This window comes from Psammomys obesus, unplaced genomic scaffold, assembly GCF_907164565.1.
Source record: "Psammomys obesus unplaced genomic scaffold, mPsaObe1.curated_primary_1811, whole genome shotgun sequence".
Taxonomy (NCBI): Eukaryota; Metazoa; Chordata; class Mammalia; order Rodentia; family Muridae; genus Psammomys; species Psammomys obesus.
In genome coordinates, this window is record NW_026596040.1 from 10198765 (window position 1) to 10212502 (window position 13738).

Below are 13738 nucleotides of genomic sequence, written 5' to 3' on the forward strand. Positions count from 1 at the left end.
TCAGCAGCTGAGGGACACTCGTTAGCATCAGTATCATGTCTGAGAAAGTGAATAAAAATCCTTATAAAACAAATATTCAAAGTTTCCATAGGAACACAGGTAACTGTGACCCCCCCATCTTCTAGCCGTCCATCCTGCATTGGTGCCAACTCTACTCTTACAAAGACATTCCAAAACTAGCAATAATGAAATTAAATGGTCCCGGCAAATCCTCAAGTTTCACTTGAGCTAAACTTGTAGGCAAGAGCTACAAGAATGGCATCTACACGTTGATACTACTGGAAACACAGGCTGCTGGGCGACGGTCCAAGCCGCCGTCCTGGGCATAAGACATGCGCAGAGTGCCATCATCCTGCTCCTCCACTTCCGGTGGGAAGCCATGGCTCTGCTTCTGTTTCTTCTTCAGGATTGCCACATTGGCCGTGATATTACGTAGTAGATGGTCAGCCTCTGGAACCCATTGAAAGTAGAAACAGCAGCAACGGTGTATGCATCCACGTTCTCCAAGAGCAGCCAGTCAGCCACATGTATTTCAGGCAGGTGACAGCGTTCAACGATCCGATCAAGGCCTTCGCAAGTTGGCCCCCAGATGCTAGATGAGTAGTACTTCTCATCTGGCTTGGGTCTCTTCTGCAACAGGACCTTCAAATGTGCATGATCATAAAGAATGCAGTTAAATGAGTCATATACTCCATCATTCACATGATACATGAAGGTTTGTTCGTGTGACTCATCTTCATCTGCTCCTTCCATACCTTTTTTTTTTTTTGACAATAATATTGACTGCAAGAGTGAAAGCTGATACAACATGGTATCTGCCAGGCTCAGCTACAATTCTCACTCCAGAATCAGATAGAAAGTACTTGTCCAGAACTGGGTTGATTACACTGGTGATCTCTTCAAATTTAAGCTTCATATCTTCTGATCCAGGAAAGCCACCACCACTATCAAGCAGATACATGCTGAAACCAAGTTCTGCTCCCATGTCAAAGACATGGCGGGCATTTGACATGGCCTGCTTTTAACCTGGCTACCATACATATAATTGAGACTCTTTACGTATGTTTATAATTTGCTTCACAGCACAGGAACTGAGCAGTCATTACCTTATTCTTAACCCTCTAAATGAATATGGTTTCCTCCCAGCTGACATCCCAGGACAGTTGTACTTTGTGGCTTTCCAACTGAACTCTCCCAGTGTTTCCAGGACCTCTGTGGCTGAAGCACCTACTTTCTATCCTCTAACTCTTTCTCCCCTGGCTGGTAGGAAATCCAGCCCTAATTTCTCCCCTGCTCAGTGATTGGCTATAAGCTGCTTTGTTGACATAGCGGGGGACCTTTGGGAAGCAGAGTTTATACTACATTAAGTCAAGAGATTATCAAAACAAGGTTTGCAACCAGATATGGAAGATACAAAAATCAGCATTTTAATTGTACAGTAACCCCTGCCTACAATCTCTGTATGCTAAAAGGCACAAATTGGTCTGACAAGAAAAACATATGGCACATAACTAGGAATCACCTATTGCTGCCTCACTGCTGTTCTCCAGACTTCTGTGTTGTCTCATGCCCATTCCTAAAAGGTTCACAGCAGATCTGAAATGGGAAGAAAGGGCAGTGGAAGAGCCTCAAAGTTCAAGGAACAAATCTCCCAAATAGAAAAACCATCATTTCCAATGAAATCCACTACCGGGCAAGCATGTTATGCAACTCTATGCTAACTTTACACACTGTGGCAGCAAAATGCTCTTATATAGATATCTCTATTAATTACTAAAGGAGAGATTTGTAAAAGAAGACATCTCTGTGTTCACTCACAAAATAGTGGACTTCATAAGTTGAATAGGAACAACAATCCTAAGGCTCTCAGGGATTCTACCCTCCTAGAAACACCGTTAACTATTAGACAAAGAAGCTGAACTACAGTCACATGTTTACACGATGACCATTTCAAAGGAACACTTCTCTGGGAGCAGCACCTAGTAATTTCTTTATTTATTTATTATTCTGGATTTTTGTGAACATATACATCAGCTCTTAAGTCTTTTAGGATTTGTTATATAATACATGATAGCTATTTTGTTGAAAAAGCAGGTGTTTAAGCTCAATTTAGGGATTGTGTAAGGATTTATTTTTTTTTTTGAGCCTGCATCACAATTCAGTTTCTTCATTTATTCTGCTTCCTCGTTCTCTACATGTCCCCACAAATAATGATCCCTAATAAACATTCAGCATGTCAAGATGTGTGAATGTCAGCTTTTGTAAAATGCCACCAGGGATGCCATGCTTGTGAAGGGTATCACTGTTGTTGTAGTAGTCCTATCTCCAATGACCAGTTTTCAATGTTATCATACTTGGATTAAGCACTGAAATTGCTCACTCTTCCTCTTACAGCATTTCGTTAAATACATTTTAGAATATAAATGAGCAGCCACTTCTTAATATGTAATTCACATCCTCGCTCTGCTCAGCCCTCCTCTGCATTCTTGACTTTAGTAGGAGCCAGCATTGCTGCACTGTCTGTCAAGGTTCATACAGTGACTCTTTCACTCCTCCATTTGAGCTGACTTTCCTGGAGTTTCCCAGTGTTCGCTTCAGTTCAGCGCTAACAGGCTAAATGCTGTTTCTTGAGTGTGGCAGTCATGTTCCTGTCAGTACACTCCAAATTCATTTCCTTCAGCGCCTGTGCAGAGGCATCTATAAGTGCACACCAACTCTTCCACCCTTACGTGCATTCCTGTGCCTGAGACATTTGTTTCCTGCTTTCCTCAAAGCCCCTTTCACCATCTGACACATTCTGTGATGGTTTTCTTTATCAACTGAAGATAAAGTGTCATAAGGAGAGTGGGCCTGCTTGTCACTTACTAAAGCAACAGAATTTTAAACATTGCTGAAGGAAATGAGTAGCTATTGAATAAGTATTAAGTAGGTCAACTGCCAAGTACACAATGTACCTTCATTAAAAATGACAACAGAGCTATGTGGGGATTAAACATATTCTATCCCGGTAGTTTATGTTATGCTAAAAGTCTATAAGCCACTTGTTTTGAAGCAAGTGTTCTACGATACCAACCTACTCCTTATATACTACCCATCAAGAGTAAGTGCTCTTCTAAAGATGCAGCCACCGGTACCTGCATCAGATGATTTTTCTTTGTGATCTTTTACAAATTCCAAGGATGTTCTGAAAGCTGAGATTGCATTCAGAAATGAAATTGAAGTTTTAAAAGCTGGAATTTAATTAAAGAAAAGGTCAGGAGGCTTAGTCATATAAAAACGATTATCATACATACTAATTTGAAAACAGGATGGACCTTGATAGAATTGTCCTCTTCAGCATTAATCTAATATTAAGTAAATGCTTATGAAGAAACAAAATCTAATGACAACTTTATGGTAAATACATTTCAACAAACATTTGTCCTACTGTATTCTCACTTAGAAGGACCTGACCAAAGGCAGTGAGGATCTGGGAGTTTTTGCCAAGTTGAATCTTTGCTAAATTTAACAAATTTAGAATAACAAAAAGGACAATGAAAGAAAATACACTAACAATGATTGATTTGAAGAAAAGCTAGCAAATAATACTATGCCTGGAGTTCCTATCAAATAGGGAAAACGTTTTTTTCTTCAGTAAGTGCTTTACTCCAGATACATATAACATTGTTACATTTTGAGTTAAATATACAAGAAGGTATACTATAAAATCTAGACTTGCCATTTAAGCATATTTATAATATATATTTATATATTTATATATAAGCATATTTATAAAATATATATTATAAATATATATATATCCCTTTGAGAAAATATTTTTTATCAAACAAGTTATCTTAATTCAAATTAGAATGAAATTAAAACACAAAACAAATGGCTGAAGATATGGCTCAACAGGTAAGAGCACTGGGACTGGCCAATTTTGCCAGCAACCAGAATTCAATTTCCAGCACCTACACGGACAGTAGCTCACAGCCATCTAGAACTCTTGTCCCAGAGGATCTGGCATCTTCTTCTGTTTTCCACAGGTACTAGACACATGTGATAGACAGATGTATATGCAATCAAGAAGCCCACACACAAAAAATTAAAACAAACAGGAAATGTGCAAAAAATATTTCTATCAGAATTCAGTAGGGAATTTAATGGAGCTATGAGTAATAGTAACAACTTGGAAGTGACAATAGCTAACATTTGTCAAGTGCCACTTGCAAGTTATTATTCTAAGGGTTTTCCACATAGTTTTCTACTTCATCTTTACAAACCTATTCCTCCATGCTCTTCCAATACCACTTTAGAGATGAGGAAGTTGAGCCTTGGTGCAGGTCAGGGATAGACATAGAAATAGGAACTGATGGAACCAGCGGCCAATCTGGGTGCTTTGACTGCAGAGACCATGCTTGCAACACCTGCCCTCTTCACACTAACAACTAACTTGGGAAATGACAATTTGAAATAGATAACTCTAGCAGTAATCCTGCCACTATAGCAACAGCAGAAAGCGTCATGAAAAGTGACATCCAGATATTCTTTGGGTCAGTTTCTCTCCCCAGCATTTAATGAATGGTCAGACTAGTAGTTTTGACAAGATCCCAGTTGATGAACCCATGCAAGGCAAAGCTGTCAGATAGCTTTGATATTCTATAGGGATGTTCTTGGCCAGAGTCCTTGTCCACCTTACTCTGCAATACTGTTAATCATGTACTCCCAGCAGAGATTCAAACCACAGCAACATACATTAGACTCAGTTTTCACAGCTCAGAGAGACTGAGGAAATTTATAGGATGGCACCATGCTCTCTATATCATTTTGTCAGCATAGCAACAGATAGTACTTGGGTGTTATTTTATTTTATTTTATTTTTTTAACTTTGTTTTTTTTTTTTTTAATTTATTTATTTTTTTTTATTTTTTCTTTTTAGTTACATTTTGTTAACTCTGTGTCCCAGCTGTATCCCGCTCCCTCATTCCCTCCCCAACCCCACACTCCCTCCCTGGTCTCCTCCCTGCCCCTTTCCAAGTCCCCTGATAGGGGAGGACCTCCTCCCCTTTCATCTGTCCCTGTTTTATCAGGTATCTTCAGGGCTGGCTGCAAAGTCCTCCTCTGTGGCCTAACAGACTGCTCCTCCCCTAGGGGGAGGTGTCAAACAGCCTGCCCTTGAGATCCTGTTAGAAGTAGTCCGTGTCCCCCTTACTTTGGAAAACTACTTGGTTACTGAGCTACCACAGGCCACATCCGAGCAGAAGTTCTAGGTTATATCCATAGATGGTCCTTGGTTGAGTTTCAGTCTCAGAAAAGACCCTGTGCCCAGATATATTTGGTCCTTGTAGAGCTCCTATCCTTTCCATATCATACTAACTTCCCTTCTTTCATATGATTCCCTGCACTCTGCCGAGGGTTTGGTTATGAGTCTTAGTGTCTGCTTTGAAACACTGCTAGGTAGAGTCTTTCAGATGCCTTTTGTGGTAGACTCCTGTCATAAGTTCAAGGGACATCCCATTTGTCTTTCTAAATGAGGATTAATCACCTTCGCCTGTGTCCACTTTCTTGATTATCTTCTTTAGGTGTGTAGATTTCATTATGTTTATCATGTCTTGTAGGTCTATATAAGCGAGTATATACCAAGTTTGTCTTTCTCCTTCTGGGATACTTCACTCAGAATGATCTTTTCTAGATCCCACCACTTGCCTGCAAATTTCATGATTTCCTCCTTTTTGATTGCTGAGTAGTATTCCATTGTGTAAAAATACCACAATTTCTGTATCCATTCCTCCGTTGATGGACATCTGGGTTGTTTCCAAGTTCTGGCTATTACAAATAAAGCTGCTACGAACATGGTTGAACAAATGTCCTTGTTGTGTACTTGAGCAAATTTTGGGTATATACCTAGGAGTGGTATAGCTGGGTCTTGAGGTAGCACTACTCCTAGTTGTCTGAGAAAGCGCCAGATTGACTTCCAGGGTGGTTGAACCAGTTTACATTCCCACCAGCAATGGAGGAGGGTTCCCTTTTCTCCACAACCTCTCCAGCATGTGCTATCACTTGAGTTTTTCATCTTGGCCATTCTGATGGGTGTAAGGTGAAATCTCAGGGTCGTTTTGATTTGCATTTCCCTAATGGCTAATGAGGTTGAGCATTTCTTTAAGTGTTTCTCTGCCATTCGATGTTCCTCTTTCGAGAATTCTCTGTTTAGCTCTGTTCCCCATTTTTTAAGTGGATTACTTGGTTTGTTGCTTTTCTGCTTCTTTAGTTCTTTATATATTCTTGATATTAGCCCTCTGTCAGATAAAGGGTTGGTGAAGATTCTTTCCCAATCTGTAGGCTGTCTATTTGTTTTGATGACAGTGTCTTTTGCTTTACAGAAGCTTTTCAGTTTCATGAGGTCCCATTTATTGATTGTTGCTCTTAGAGCCTGTGCTGTTGGTGCTCTGTTCAGGAAGTTGTCTCCTGTGCCAATGAGTTCTAGGCTGTTTCCCACTTTTTTTTTCCAGCTGATTTAGAGTATCTGGTTTTATGTTGAGGTCCTTGATCCACTTGGACTTTAGTTTTGTGCAGGGTGATAAATATGGGTCTATTTTCATTTTTCTGCATGTAGACATCCAGTTGGTCCAGCACCATTTGTTGAATATTTTGGGAAAGCAGGGCTTTACTAAGTTTCTGAAGTTCATAAATTCGACAATGCTAGCAAATGTTAGAGAGTCATTAATTGACAACAAGGCTCTTTAGATACTCTTACTGGATAAAACAAATGCATTTTATAAAATCCAATATGTCTTCATGATAAAATTTCAACAAATTTGGCATAGCCAGGACATATCTCAGTTTACTAAAGGAGGTGTGAGTGTGTGTGTGTGTGTGTGTGTGTGTGTGAAGATACACAGCCACATCCTCATGTGGAAAACCTAAAGAATGTCCTGTAAGTGCTAGAACGGGAAAGCCATCTCTGTCTTTACTACTTTTCTTTATTATCATGTTGAAAGTCTTAGCAAAAGAAACCAAGAGAAAGAAAGTCCATCCAAATGATGAGGAATAAATTGTTATTCTTCTTTGTAATAACTATATATGCAGATAAAAACCCTAATTTTTACCTTAAAATGCAGTTTTGATTCATAAGAAATCCAGTGAGATAGAGCACACAAAATAAACATGTAAAGAAAAACTTGAACAATAATGAACTCAGTAATATAAAGTAAATAAGAATGAAGTCTGCATTACAATACCTAGAAAATAGAATAGTTAATAAAATATTTAACCAAAGAAGTGAAATATGTCTATTATTAAAATTGTAAAAAATGATGGGAGATAACAATTGGAAGATGCCTGTGTCAAGAATTGAAAGAAGTTATAATGATAAAAACACTTCATCGCTTAAAGCAACCTATAGATTCAGTGTACCATCATCAAAATATCAGATTGTTTCTTCGTAATTATAGAAAAAAATAAAAACACAGCACCTAAAATTCTAGTGAATACAAACACCTAAGTAGCCAAAATGATTCCAAAGAGTGGTGGATTTGTAAGGCCTCCAAATTCCTGATTTCAAAGCTTATTACAAAACTATATTCCCCAGAACAGTATAACACTTAAATATTAAAATCAGATTCATATGATGAATGATAGAGAATTCAAAAATTAATCTTTATTTTCGTTAAAGATAAGAAGGTCAGACCAATAAAAAGAGTCAAAAATTTCAGGTAAATTCTGAAAACATTAAATTACTACAATAAAACAGAGAGGGGCATTTTTGAAGTGAGTGATGTCATCACTTATTGTTTGGGTAGGAACATAGGCAACCAAAACATAAGCATACAGAAAAATTATATTATGCCAAAAAGCCTCTGAAGTATTATTAAAAATGGACTTGAGGGGTAACCTTAGAATGGGGAAAAATGGGCATGCATTGAGATTGCTGTCCGGAATATGAAATAAATAAAATAAAAAAAATTATTATAATAATAACAATTGTTGAAAATTAGCTAATGGACTAAATAGACCAAAAGCTACATGTGACAATCATTAGTATACAGAAAAAAATGGATAATTTTGTATAAGATCAGTAAGTATCAAAGGAAGACATACATCTGGCCAACACACACATGAAAGAAATGCTCAATTACACAAGTCATTAGAAAAATGCAAATCCAAATGACAGTGAAATACTCTCTTAGCCCAGGTTGAATGAGATTTGACTAAATATATATATAAAACAAAAAACAAAAAACCAAACCTCTCCAGCTCTTGCTATTTCCCACTTCTTACATAAAATTCAATTCACTCTGCCCGACAGTTGGCCATCAGGCTAGGAACTCCATAAGGAGAGCAACAGAACAAGAAAATTTGAACACAGGGAACTTCCCAGAGACTCATACTCCAACCAAGGACTATTCGTGGAGATAACCTAGAACCCTGCACAGATGTAGCCCATGGCAGTTTAGTGTCCAAGTGGCTTACATAGTGATGGGAAGAGGGACTGCCTCTGACATAATCTGATTGGCCTGCTCTTTGATCACCTCCCCCTGAGGGGGGAGCAGCCTTACCAGGTCACAGAAGATGACAATGCAGCCACTTCTGATGAGAACTGATAGTCTAAGATCAGAAGGAAGGAGAGGAGGACCTCCCCTATCAGTGGACTTGGGGAGGGGCATGCATGCAGAAAGAGGAGGGAGGGTGGGATCGGGAGGGGAGGAGGGAGGGGCTTATGGGGGGATACAAAATGAATAAAGTGTAATTAATAATAAAAATAAAAATAAAAAAGAATATAAACGAGAAAAAAACTCTGCTAATGAGTATAGAAGTATACTATATACAGAAGAAAAAAGATTCACACATACACACATATGCACACAGACACACACACACACACTGTTGCTGGGATGTAAATTAGTTGAAGATTATTTTACATTATAATGCACCATTATAGCAAATGACATGGAGATTCCTTAAAAAGAAAGAAAAAAATACCTCAAACTAGGATTGCCGTATGATGCAGCTATTCTGTCACTGGGCACACAGTCAAGGAGAGAAAATTATAAAATCAGATACTTTTAGTGCCCCCCCTTTTGTCAATACTATTGGCAATATTTTAAATATGAGATCAATCTAGATATTTATTTTTTGAGGAATAATGAAGATTATACGGCTTCTATATACAACAGAATAGTATTCAGTCCTAGAAGGGACTGAAGTCCTGTCATTTACAACACACATGTTAGGTGGAAGACAAAGAGATCAAGAACACATGTTCTCCTTTACTTGTGGAAGTAACAAGACAGTCTCATGAAATGGATCAGGAGAGTGATCACTAGAGACAACAAAAGAAGGAAAATGGAGAAAGAAGTTTAGAAACACCCACCAAACACAGTTCATGCGGAGGCGTTACCTCTGATTTTCCATTGTGCGTTAGAGGAATTTTTGGTTAAAACAATAGATATCACAAAATAACTAGGCGAGTACAAAATGCCAGCACAGCACTAACTACTGCAGGAAGAAACGGAATAGTACTGCCCTGGTTAGTGAAGCCTGGTACACATTGCACACACGCGGTGAACTGTCATAAGCTACCCCATGATATGTACATAACATGGTATAAACAAATTAACAGAGATGAGGTGAGGGAAAATGGGTGTGTATTTTCACATTCATTGCTTGTATCCACTTTCCTCCCAGGTACAGATTCCCTTTGCGTTTTATTATTTCTGCTGTTGACAGATTTGATTTTGACCTATTTAGTGCCATCAGCTTCTTTTTGCTTTTTGTTACCTGTATTTTATTTTTTTTTTACTTAAGATTAATTTATTGTATCCATTTAAACATTTTGCCTACATGTATGTAAGTGTACCACATAAATGCAATACCTATGGAGGTCAGAAGAAGGCGTCAAGTTCCCTGGAAGAAGAGTGACAGGCAGTTGTGAGCTGGCACACGCCTCCTGGGAACCAAACCTAGGTTCACTGAAACAAGTGTACTCTACTACTGAGCCATCATAGACTTATTTCATTTATTTCTTTATTTGTTTGTCTATTTATTTATTTATTTATTTATTTATTTATTTATCTATCTATATATTTATTTATTTATTTATTTATCTATTTATTTATTGAGCTGTGATATCTCTAAGTAGTCCTGGCTACCCTGGGACTTGCTATACAGAGAAGGCTGGCCATGAACTCTCAAGGGATCTGTCTGCCTCTGCCTCCAAAATGCTGGAGATTAAGGTCCACGTGTGCCACCAAGCCCAGTTAAATGTGCAGCCCAGGCTGACTTGGAACTTTGGGGTCCTCCTCCGTCTGCTTCTTCAGTATATCCTACCACCGTACGCCACCACAGCAGGGTACCACAGACACAGCGTCCCTCCCACGACCGCGTTCACGCCGCTCCTCACTGCTTTCTCCTAGGATTTTACTGTCTGAAATTCTGTGTATAAATTTTAATCTGTTCCCAGGTGTGGTGGTGCACACCTGTTATCTCAGCACTCAGGCAAATCTCTGTGAGTTCCAGGCCAGCCTGCTCTGCAAAGCAAGTCCTAGACAGCCAAGGGCTACACAGAGAAAACCTGTCTCAAAAAAAAATTTTTAATCTGCTGCATTATTTATATATGCTATAAAATAAATATCTATCTCTTTTGCATGTGTTGATATGATTTACCAATATTTACTGAAGAGACTATGTTTCCTTCACTGAATATCCTTGGTACCTTTGTTTCTGTTCAGTTACAGTGTGCTGTGAGTCTGTTTTCATGTCTGTAACATACTGTTTTGATTATAGTCACTTGATAATGTAATTTCAAATTAGAAAGTGGGGGACCTCTACCTCTGTTCTGTGCACGTGAGCTTATTTCAGGTGTTGGCTTGACACCATTTTATCAGTGTATTCGCCTGTCTCTAATAAAATGTCTCTGGGGTGCTGTCGCTCTACTGCACTGGAGCTGAAGATCCCTTCAAGCATATGGACACTTTGATGGTGTGTTTTCAACATAAATTTAGGTTTGCTATTCGTTTATTTGTTTTTTCTTTGGAAATTTCTGCCATCACATTTTTATTTTTGAGGTTTCAGTGTGGTTAAAATGAATCCCAAGTATTTTTTTTTTTTCTGGTAGCATTGAAAATGAAGGTTTATTTTTCCCTTCCACATTGTTAGTATGTGGAAATAGTCTTCACTTTTATATGGTTTTTTTTAGCCTAAGTTTGTTTAAATTGTTAGTTGTTCTGTTATTTCTGTATTCTTCAGGCTTGTTTGTTATGTTATGTAATGTTGTTTCTCTCTATGAAACTAACATTCAGCATGTTTTCACTTTTTTACTAGTTACATGTCCTATTTTAACCCTTGTTAGTATAAGGTTTTGAGTTTGGGATATGTTCTTTTTTTTTTTTTTCATGTGATTTTAACACATTTGTTTTTACTTAATCTTTAAAAATTGAAGTGGAGATACATCAGTTTCCCTCTTCCCTCTCCTCCTCAAGTTTTTCCTGGTTGCCCTTTCTTTGAAGCACTCCTGTCCCCCAACCCCCACAAGTTTATAACATCTTTTTTGTTTTATTGATTTTTACATACATGCATATACTTACTGATTTCTACCTTGTATACTGTTGTAGCTTTCTTAGCTCGGCTCACTTTGCTGTAAAGGGAGGGTTATTCTATGAGGAGTGATTATAGAAATATATATATATATGTATAAATATAAGTATAAATATATAAGTATAATATATGTGCATATGTAAGTATAAATAAATAAATACACACATATAATTATATCAACATTTTGGTAGTGTTTTTAGGTTTTAGTCTTTTCTTACCACAGTATCAAAAGAATCACTGAGGATGAGCATTATCAAATTTTAATCATTGTTTTCAGAAACTGCTGTTTCCACTGTTATTCATTCTTAGGGAGCAGAGGTTTAAGATGACTTTTCTCTAGGGAGAGAATACATCACACCCATAAATATGTTTGAAAGAACTAGTCTGTGTTATAAGAGATTGTTTTCCCAGAAGAAGATCATTATGCCTTCTGCTCACATTGTTATGAGACATTCCAGCCTGCACATGCTATTTTCTCTGTGGTAAATCTGAGGTTACAGATTCCCATAACTCCACTGTATTCTATGAAAGTACACAAAATTTAAGTATGTTTTCAGAGAGAACATAGAGCCTGCTCACATAAAGCATGTATTCATAGGCTCTGAGGGCTAGGTGGCATTTGGGAATGGAGGGTAAATGACACAGTTTTCTATGTTTAAGTAGCCAACTGACCACCAAGGGTAAATTTGGAAATAATGCTGTAAAAACTAAATCATTACATTCACAAACCACATTTGATTATATGAGACTAACCAGCACCATTTGATTAAAAAATATTTCTGGTTAGCCTTTGATTCTTTCTTCCACTTAGCTAATATTTCAGAGGATTGAATGGGGTGTGAAATTGTCAGCCATTTCCTGGCTATTAGGAGTATTGTGGTTAATACATGGGATTTTTAGTAAATGTGCTTGATTAGATTTTCCTCCAATGTGATTTTTCTGATTTGAGACAAATTTTGAGTTGTGTAACATTAACTTCGCTCTGCGTTTTCATCATCTCTCTGGCATTTTTCTCTCTTTTTAAGCTTATCAAACACATCCCGATTCAACTTTCTGCCCTGCCCCCTCTGTTCACCAACCACTGTGGTGAGCCTTTATTCAGTTTGTTCATTTTGCTACTCTCCATTTTGTATAATAGCTTATTTAACTTCTCTTGCTTTTTCATAGAAATCCATATCTTCAAACATTTAAATAAAATTTTGAAGCTGAAAGCTTTTCTTGGGAGTATGCAGAATACACTTCCCAGTGTGCTGAAATGCTTTCTTAAAGGGCCCACGATGCTTGTTTAATATTTTGCCACTCATTTTAAAATTTTTACTATTATTTTAATGAAATAATTCCTTCAAGTTGACTTAATACTTGTAAAGAGAAACCAATCTTTATATTCTGATTCTGAGGAGGACCTTCTCCCAGACTTCAGTAGTATGGTGGGTTCGTAGGCAGGGTTCCCAGCCTAATGGTCACTTTTCAATATGAGCTCTCTGTGTTCACTGGAAACAGAGGGAGAAGAGGGAAGCCTCGAAACAGGACCATCTGGATTCAGATTGATACCAGCCATAGTTATTTCAGGTTTCACTCTGCAAGTCTTCTATTTGTTCCTTACAGTTAAGAGCACTGTCGTCCAGATGACGGAATGTGCTGTTAAAACCCCCTGCCCATCAATTTCCTATTTCCTCCCACATGCTTAACTTCCCATCCTTGTTATTTACATTGAGGAGAACTTGAAAGACCACATAGTAAAACAATGTCTGGTTTGGCTTTTGCTTGTCACAGTCTCCATACAAATCCCTAACAGCCCATCAGAATACATCAGATCCAGTTTCACCTAGCCTTTTGTTCTGAGCAGTTCTACTTACAAGAATAAAGATGTAATGATTTTTATACATATATGACAGCATTTCCAGAATTTGGGAATAATTAAGCCTGTTTTAGCATTGCTGTCATTATGCATATATCTTGAGGTCTGTATTATCTAAGCCACACTGTAGAGCTTTACTGACCTTATTTATACCATATCATGATATAGTGATATTATCCTAGAGATCAATTTATCATTAATCTTTGTTACTCACCGATTGTCACTAATGATATTTAAATTGACTAATAAAATAAAACATTTTAATATATATATATATATATATATATATATATATATATATATATA

General features: G+C 37.6%; 1 pseudogene; it reads right to left on the bottom strand.

Annotated features, from left to right (window-relative positions):
* Positions 1–262: 262 nt before the first annotated feature.
* The window catches only part of LOC129688067 (ornithine decarboxylase-like), a 66189-nt pseudogene continuing 52713 nt past the window's right edge, over positions 263–13738 (bottom strand).